The following is a 10,046-nucleotide window of genomic DNA, read 5'->3' as shown; positions in this document are numbered from 1 at the left end:
GGCGTTCCTGCATTGCTCGCACGCGACAACCCCCCCCCCACCCCCCACCACTAGTCTGTGCAAATTTCCATCGCAATACTAATCTACTAATTCTTCCCCGCTGTATCATAGAGTCACATCAAGTATTGTCGGGTCAATGGCTCACCGCGTGATGAAAGCAACGAGGCTTGCAGGCCAAGAGAGCACGCAATTTCCTGTGGCGGTCATTGCCTGCAGTCGATGACGTAACCAATACACAGGCGTGCGTTATATTGCCGGCAGATATCGCAGTGCTGACACCGCAGCTCATACTATCAGGAATTAATAAAGTCAAACTTTGTCTTTATTACTCCTGATAGTATTTATTCTCAGATAGGAATGCTGCATAAACTCAGCAACATTCTATTAGATCAGGCCAGATCATTGCGAATATATAAACGTACCCATACATCAGTATGAAATAATGGGGGTACATTATATATATATATATATATATATATATATATATATATATATATAATTATACATAAATATATATATATATATATATATATATATATAAGAATATTAAATATGGAGTATATTATATATATTTATATATATATATATTATATATTATATAAATTATTTACATATATATATAACCTATCTCTCTCTCTCTCTCTCTCGCTCACTCACTCTCTCTTTATCTATCTCTCTCTCTCCCTTTCTTTCTCTCTCACTCTCTCTCTATTTCTCTCTGTATAGCGATAACAACGACAGCAGAACGCGCGGCACAAATACGTACAGAAATATCACCAGTCAATTTTGTCTCATTAACTCCTGATATAATCTAATGCGAACTTTCCTCTAGAATGCCAGTCATTTGACTCGGACGTGCAGCTGAGGCCGTCGTCAGACAGTGGCGCCCCCTACAGCGCCGCCCCCACATCGCCGCCGCGGCGCTACGGTAGCTACGACCCCGTGCGTGCGGCAGCTGACGTCACGCGGTCACCGCGGCCGGCCGACGGTCACTACCCGAACATCTGTGTCCAACGACACAACCACAGCATATCCGTGCCCACCGTGCGCGTGCTCATCGACGCACCGGCGCCCCCTGGCGGCGACACCGCGCCGCGACCTCGGTGCGATCCCGACGCGGCCATGTTTGAGTCGGCGCGGGTGAACGGGACCCCTGAAGTGAATCGCGGAGAGGTGCGCGTTCCCGCCGACGCGGCGGACACTAGTGCGCGCTGCGGCCGCCAGGTGGCGCCCGACGTGACGGCGGCGGCGCAGCTGTCGGCGAGCGCGCGGCGGCAGCGCTGGAGTCGATCGCATCGCTCCTCGAACCGCAGCAACACCTCCAGCGACAGCCAGGTGGAGCCACCTGCAGCCGCCGCCGCTGACAGCTCGTCGATCGACGAGGGCGCCACTCTGCTGGCGCCGCCTGGCGGCGGATACTGCGCGGTTGCCGTGCCGTACTGCTGGCCGACCGCGGGCGACGGTGCTGCCGCCGCCGCGCAGGACGCGAACAGCAGCAGCAGCAGTAGCAGCAGCTGCAGTCTGTCGTTCCCTCACTCGCCCGTGCTGCGGCACCGCGACTACGCCCACCACCTGCACGTGGACGGCACCGTGTTGTGATGTCGTCACACCACAGGCGGCCGCCAACGCACGTTGTGATGACGTCATACAGCGACCACCTACGCACGTTGTGATGACGTCATACAGCGACCACCTACGCACGTTGTGATGACGCCGCGTGTCGTCGCGAGTGTCCATCCATTTGTACATGCCAACGCACGCGCGCTCCTCGCATCACGGCACCCCCACGCTGCGGGACTGTTGCCTAGGCAACGTATCTAGAGCGCAGCGTGTGAAGGCAGCTTCTTTCTAAACGTGTTAGAAGGTTAGGGTGTGCATCAGACCGCCCCTGACTACGAACGCCACCTGGTGGTGTTCACGCGCGTGAATATTTTGGTAAATATGTGTATAACTCGTGTTTTTCTCTCCGTGAGTGTCGTTGAATGGTGACGACGGGAGTCGTTAAAGTGACCAGTTCGTCTGCTGCGTTGCCATGGCAGCGAACTTTTATTTTAGCGGAGAGGGTCTCGGACTGATCATGTTATTACGAAGTCGCGTTGTTGTTATTCCTGGAAGTCCTGGAACTATTGCTGCATGCTGTGATTCGAAACCTCTTGCTGCGAGTTCTATCTGTTAGAGCTGTCAGGAACGTACGGCTCACTTGTTTTTGTGTTTCCGTGTATATACTACGTCAGAGCCCGTACGTCATATATGGTATACGTGCTCTGACTACATGTAAGCCGGGGTGAGGGGGGAATCTTTACTTACGCAGTGCTGCGCATGCGCTAGTTATATATGATTTCTGTCGCTCGCGATCGCGTATTAATAAAATGACGTCACGACTTGTAAATATGAAACCGCGGTATATATCTGCTCGACAGACAGACGGACAGACAGAAATAGGGGTGCAGCTATGGCCTGTATGGCCTATGTGCTGTTATGTACCGACATCGACCGATTGCTTTTGCTTTAAATTGCCGGCAATTAGCAGTCATAGTGAATGGGTGGGAATTGGGGAAAGATGAATAGGATGAAAGCGAGGATGAGTAAGAACTCGTTCTGCTCCAATCGTGGTGCAAACAGAGTAAAGAATAGGTGCGGTGTTATGTACGTTCATTCGACCAGAAGTCGTATATCAAGATTAGCTCATTTAGATTTAGTTTAAAAGATGCATTTTGCCGGTGAATTCGGCAGCATTTTACAAGTGCGTCTCATGCCAAATGGGGGGTGCGCTATATTGTGTGTGTTATTTGTGTGGTTCGGGCGTCGAAGCATGGATTAGCCAAATATGGTAGTGCTCACTAACGCCTCCGGTAGGAAATTGAATATAAAATATTTTCGAAAGCTCTCACCGATGGTGTTTCACTGTCGACACGAAATGCGTTTAACGACAATGTGTGCAATTATTTCGTCATGAGTTCTCATCTACCTGTCCCAGTCTAGTAATGGTAGCTACTCATTTTAGGTTGCACTCCATCATATCTACTGGACTGGTCAACGTAAGGTTAGGCGATTCGCTTAAAGCCCCTCGAAGACGATTTTAAAAATGAGCAACTTATTTGTACGCGGCATCAGCCAATAGGAGACGAGTATTTCGATAGGTGGGCCGTCCACACACTCGCTGTTTCACTACAACATCCATTTAAATCAGATTTTTCTATTTATCGGTATTTATGTGTTCTAAGACGTGATTTTTATCAGGCGTGCAGCACAATTGATGCGAAGCAGAAAAACGAGGTCTTTTAATATGTAAAAAACGAGTAAATTCGATATGTCAGGGTTTGGAGGTCAGGAATGTCGTCTAGCGGACGTAAGGGGCTTTAACGGTTTATTCCCGGTTGGCCTACTCACCATTTCGCCTACGATAAAATTAGCATTTTACCTACAGCAAAATTCCCATTTCGCCTACTCCCAATTCGTCTACGCCATTCCCATTTCGTCTACGATCGGTTTGTTCACTAAATAATCATTTATAAATAATAAAATATGGTTTTGATTTGCATACATAGACTACATGAACCAGAAGAAAACATAGGTACACATAATGAGAACGCAATTTGACAAAAATAGAAAATACAGTAGCATTAAAATGAAACAATGGGAGTAGGCGAAATGGGAATATTACCGATTCTGAGAGTAGGCGAAATGGGACGTAGGCGAAATATGGGTGTAGGCGAAATGGGAGTAGGCCAACTGGGATGTTACCGCTTCAACAACCGTCTCGCCTCCATTCAAAGTGAAAGATTAGCCAGTGAGATACGTTTCAATGTGGCTAGATACGCGATATGCAACCTGTTCGGTTGCTGCGGTAGAGAGCTAGCAACTTTCGTACGCAACGTAAAGTATCACTGTAAATATATTGCGCTGTAAACTTTACGCTGGTATTCACGAGAATTCTCGAAAAATTCCATATGATGTCATCATATGATATATATATATATATATATATATATATATATATTGTCTACCTATATTAGTTCAACATTGTCTGCACTCAAGATTGAGTCACGTGATTCAGTCCTTGCTGTGCTGTGTTCGCGTGATGTTTCGCATGCTAATCTTGCCATCGCGGCCTGCGCATGCGCACCGCACACGTTTTTCACATTGACAACACGCACGCGTCGGTGATCACGTGATCGTAACTCTCCAATCAGGCGCAACTGCGGATCGACCATGACGCCGACGACGATGGCGATGACGACGGCGTCTGGAGCCAGGAGCCGGATGTCCGGCGGGTTATGCTGCAGAAACAGACTTCGCTGCCGACGGATATCACGTTTCAGGTGCAGCCGCCGACGCCGCTGCCGACGCTGCGGGGCTGCGATGACGTCGGTGCGTGTGGCTGTGAGCGATCGATAAATAATCAATAAATAATAACAATAAAATAAAATAATAAATCATAATAAATCATAAATAATCAATGATCGATAATCAACCACAGTTGAGAATGGTGGCGTGGTTAATGATTAACGAGAAAGCGACAGACTCTCTCTCTCTCTCTCTCTCTCTCTCTCTCTCTCTCTCTCTCTCTCTCTCTCTCTCTCTGTCTGCCTTGCCTGCCAGACTCTCTCTCTCTCTCTCTCTCTCTCTCTCTCTCTCTCTCTCTCGCTCTCTTTCTCTCGCAGTATTTCTCGTTTATATTTACGATGTTTAAGAAACGACTAAGTGTGTGTAAACGTGTTTGTAAAATGTGCGATACATCTTGATCTTGTTGCCGATAAACTATGCAAAATGAGATAAACGGTGGCAGCACCTCTTCACCTAAGCACCAGCTTATTTTTCATCCGCAACCAGTTTATTTATTATTTCTCCCTCACGTTTGCGTGATCCGCATTCAGAAACTCTTAATTTCTTATTAACTCTTATTAAACACAATTTCTTCATCACCCCTATTCGCAGTTTTAATTTTATCATCATATATAGGGCAAGGGATCATTTGACATTTCTTTAAAAGCTGTAAGGAAAACTCTTAAGATGCTAATATGCACTGTATTTGCTAGCTTGCGTGCGTGTGTCGTTTGCTTGTTTGCTTGCCTTCTTAACTACATTTACTTGATCTCGTATCCTTTCTTTTTAGCGCGCTTTGTGCGTGTTCTGTGTTCAATAGGTAGCGCGTATGTGTATAATTCCGTATGAGTGTCCATCAATGATCATGTACATGATGCAGTGCACCTTTAATTTACATTGTAACATGGCAAGATTTTAAATAGAGGAAGTGTTTCGCGAGCGCCTAAAGCGTGAAGCATGAAGGATGGTCTGGGGGGACCTCTCCCAGAATTTTGTTTCAAAATCCAGCGTACACGTGCCCGTGTATTTACGCGTGCGTGTGTACATCTATTTTCTCGTGCGTGCGTATCGCGCGCGTGCATATGCGCATGCTTGTCATGAGATGGGCATGAGGCATGCACATCAAACCGCCTATAGTGGTGCTGCAAGGCATTTGGGTCTGGAAGAAGCAATGAAAGAAACGTTCTTGATATTTAAACCCTTGTTGTTGCCAAGAACACAAACAGCCCTCTGGTTTAAACGAACGAGTAATTCACGAATCATTAACGAATATTTCGTACACCCGCACGATGTCATTTCAAATTTTACGATGCATTTTTTTGTTACTTTTTATTATTTTTTATTTTTATATAGTTATAAATATATCATACTACGTACACTCCTACCAACTTGTAGTTAGCTCTACATAATTCCTTTATATCGAAGAGAGGAGACGAGTGGCACTTTGAAATGACCATTTGAAACCTCGCTTCACGTCCGTTGACAACTTGACACAAACTCCCACAGTAACCACTGAGCTGTATAAATTGATTAAATTCACATATATTATATTATATATGTGTGTATGTATTATTGTTATTATTATTATTATTATTATTATTATTATTATTATTATTATTATTATTATGCGTGTATGTCTATGTTATTATATACAGCTCAGTGGTGCTAACGTAGATATAGCAGCGAGGTACCTTCAATACATTCTTTACCTACCTACAGGTGGCGCACAAGTCGTCAGACTAACTCATGCATGTCATCGATGTAAACATTAGTTTACTCTCACTGTCTCAGTAGTTGTACAACTTTTACGGTCGTCGTAAGCAATAACGTCCTAATGGCAAACCCGTAATTGGTAGGTACAGGTGAATGGACTAATCTATAGGTAATCGTGCTGTACTGTTAAGTCCGTAGCAACAGTTTAACTCATTAATACTCACTGAACAGTAATTATTTGAGGGCCCAGCCCAGCGTCGGATTAACAGTTGCCTGGGCCGGGAGCATATCAAGATATATTTGGGCCGCCCATCCACCCGCCCCCTTCCCATAAGCATATAATGTTTTTAGAACTGTTTAGTGGATAATTATAAGCAATTAATGTTGAAAAATGGAAAGGAAACGTTCTAAAATAATTAGTAGAGTTAACATTTAAAAAAAATCACATTTTGAAAAATTGGTAGTTTTAACCCCACTTAGGCCACTAGCTACCTTAAAGTGAATAATATTCCTAGCTGCTGCAATGTACACCGCAAAACACGGAGAAAATGAAAACAAGTAGAAAGCAAAAACAAATTGTAGTCATATGAAAGTCGTAGGGCCGGCCCAAGATATACTTTGGAAAAAATAATACACTGTATATTTTTTTTTGGAGTCACAACACTTTAGGGCCGGTCGACTTGTAGGGCCGGGGGCAATTGCCCCCTTTGCCCCATTGATAATCCGCTACTGGCCCAGCCGCTTACCTCTGAGAGGTGTGGCAATGCCATATTTTCCGGGCTAGTGTTAGTATTACTTCATACTTGGTATCCAGTGGAAGTGATGCAAGTGTAACTGAAATGATATGGAAGATGGCCAAATATGTGTATCAACACTTGTTCAGTCTCTGTTGATGAACTAGTACTAGCCAGGTATTGTGATAGGTTAGAATTATGGATTAGAGTTGTTCACGCGCTGTTCGCTTTTAAGTTTTAGTTATGCCCATTACAAATTTGTATTTGATGCTTTAAAGGCATAATCCGACCATCGATTATGCAAAGTTGACGAATGCTACAGTAACTGGCACCTTGTGTAGTTAATAAGTACATTACCTTATAGCCAAACGCGTATTAGTTTGTCCAATATCACTGCTGGTTACATAATATATAGTATATATATATAGTATATAGAGAGAGAGAGAGAGAGAGAGGAGAGAGAGAGAGAGAGAGGAGAGGGAGAGGGAGAGGAAGAGAGAGAGAGCTTTTACTATGTTAAGCAATAAGAACATTTGATTAATGGTGCAGTTCTATGTACATAGACCCACACCCCCTGCAGCATATTATAATTATCTAAAACTTCTGAGCATATGTGTACCAGACTCGCTAGTCACCTTTTGAATTGACTAACTCTCATGCCTGGTTTTTAACATTAAAAGACGGCGGACCCAGTTTAAGGTCGACTGCACTTTTTTCAGTAAGAATTCCTTTCTAATGGCACTTACAGTCTCCGCTAAACGCCGACCTGTCTACGCATTATGGTTTATGCGGCTGTGATTCACGCTACGAAAAGGTGTAAAAGTCGTCACAGTCTTAATAAAGCCCTTACTATTTAAAGGTAATTTGATTCGCTGCTTGAAGTCGTGGATGCGATCATCACAAGTACACTAATTACAATCGTGAAACACCACTAGCTGAGATGCTGTAGTAGTTAACCTCGTCACGGACTGCAATGTCAACACAATAGCATCAAGAGAATATTAATGTAACCTTTTTGGCATAAGAATGCTAATGGCTCCACTTCGATGGATAGCAGAGCATTGTACATGTGGCAAGTTCTGGCACACCTCCGTACCTTCCTCAAAGTCTGAGAATCATGCAAACGCAATTAACTTAGTCTCTGAATCCAACATAATAGTCATTAAATCAGGTATGTGTAAACATATGTAGCGAACTTGATAAGGCTATGTGGCTAAAGCCTGAACCAAGCAGCTTAGGTATTATCAGTTGTACAGGTCATGCAGGCGACTGCTATACTATATCCCCCGGTACGCTCTGTGTACACCGGACGTCAACGTCCGGTAACCCGTACGACGTACGTAACGGTACCGGTACACTGCTATAACATACCCGGTACACTGCTATACTATAACCGGTACTGCTATAATCCTATACATACAGGTAGTGGAGAAACCCATAGACGAGAGGAACCCATTTGGCATGCTGAATTCCATAAGAAAACTGATAAAGGAAAGTAAGTGAGGGGGTAAATATATAGATGATTAGGCAGGACTACTCTTGCCTGTAGCTTCCTCTACACCTTGCTAGCTAATCTACCTAGATCCATTCTTCTTCCATGCACTCCTATATATTACCTACCTTTATGCTATACACGCTATAATTCAAGCTGCTCCATAACATGATACAGTCTACTCTTCCCCTAGTTCTCTCCAATAGCTACTCTATACCCACGTCATCTTAGTCAATCCATTCTCTTTTGTATCATTTCTTCTTCCAGTCATTCTACTTTATGCCTTTACCCATTTAAGTCTGCATGCCACCCTCTTCTCAGCTTTTCCCACCTGCCCTAGATGGCTTCATTATCTTATACCTATGCTTTCTAATATAGTCATCCTTGATTGCTCTAACCATGCAACTCCTTACTTTCTCTACGGCTATCCTGTCCTAACTCTTTACCCAGTCTAGTATTTTCTATCCTTACTTAATTTCACACTATTAGCTAGTCATTAATTATAATAATAATTTAAAGGCTTAAAGCATCAAATACACAATTTGTAATGGGCATAACTAAAACTTAAAAAGCGAAGCAGCGCGTGAATAAACTCTAATTCCCACCATAATTCTAGTAACCATCACAATACCTGGCTAGTACTAGTTCATTCAACAGAGACGGAACAGTGTTGATACACATATTTTGTCCATCCTCCATATCATTTCAGTTACACTTGCATCAACTGTCCGACTGGATACCAAGTATGAAGTAATACTGAAACCACTAGCCGGCGGAGAAATATGGCATTGCCACACCTCTCATGAGGTAAGCGGCTTGGGCCAGTAGCGGATTATCAGATGGGGCAAAGGGCAATTGCCCCGGCCCTACAAGTCGGACCCGCCCCAAGTGTTGTGACCACAAAAAAAAATATACAGGTGTATTATTTTCCAAAGTATATTCTTGGGTCCGGCCTAACGCCTTTTCATAATGACTACAATTGTTTTTTTGCTTTCTTACTTGTTTTCATTTTCTCCGTGTTTTGTCGTGTACATTGCAGCAGCTAGGAATTATTATTCATCTTTAAGGTGAGCAGTGGCCTAAGTGGGTGTTAAAATCTACCAATTTTGTCAAAATGTGAATTTTTTTTAAATGTTAACTCTACTAATTATGTTTAGAAGACGTCTTCGCTTTCCATTTTTCAACATTAATTTGCTTATAATTATCTCACTAATACTAGTTTTAACAAAAACATTATATGCTTATAGGGAGAGGGGGCGGGTGATGGGCGCCCAACATATATCATTGATATGCTCCGCCCCGGCAACCTGTTTAATCCGTACTGCTGGCTGGGCCCATCAAATGATACTTGTTCAGTGAGTAATGAGTTAAACTGTTGCTAACGGACTTAAACAGTACAGCACGATTACGCTATAGATTAGTCCATGTCAGCATGTACTGCTACCGATTACGGGTTTGCCATGAGGAACGTTATTTCTTACGACGACCGTAAATAGTTGTACAACTCCTTGAGACGAGTGAGAGTAAACTAAGTGTTTACCATTCATAGGTTTACATTCGATGACATGCATGAAGGTTAGTCTGACAGACTGTGCGCCACCTGTAGGTAGGTTAAAGAATGTATTGAAGGACCTCGCTGGGCTATATTCTACGTCAGCACCGCTGAGCCTGTATATAATATACATAGACAACACGCATAATAAAATAATAATAATCAATAATATATAATAAACAATAATACATACACACTAGCTCTCCATATATAAATAATATATGTGAAT

General features: G+C 43.4%; 1 long non-coding RNA gene across 1 annotated transcript in view; it reads left to right on the top strand.

The window, feature by feature from the left end:
* Positions 1 to 6,101: 6,101 nt before the first annotated feature.
* LOC106808677 overlaps positions 6,102 to 10,046 on the top strand; it is a 5,499-nt gene continuing 1,554 nt past the window's right edge. Inside the window, exon 1 of the long non-coding RNA XR_001393799.1 lies at positions 6,102 to 6,178. This is a non-coding gene — a long non-coding RNA (uncharacterized LOC106808677). The remainder of the gene's footprint in view (positions 6,179 to 10,046) is intronic.

Source organism: Priapulus caudatus, unplaced genomic scaffold (assembly GCF_000485595.1).
Source record: "Priapulus caudatus unplaced genomic scaffold, Priapulus_caudatus-5.0.1 Scaffold295, whole genome shotgun sequence".
Taxonomy (NCBI): domain Eukaryota; kingdom Metazoa; phylum Priapulida; class Priapulimorpha; order Priapulimorphida; family Priapulidae; genus Priapulus; species Priapulus caudatus.
This window is presented reverse-complemented; position numbering and strand designations above follow the sequence as displayed.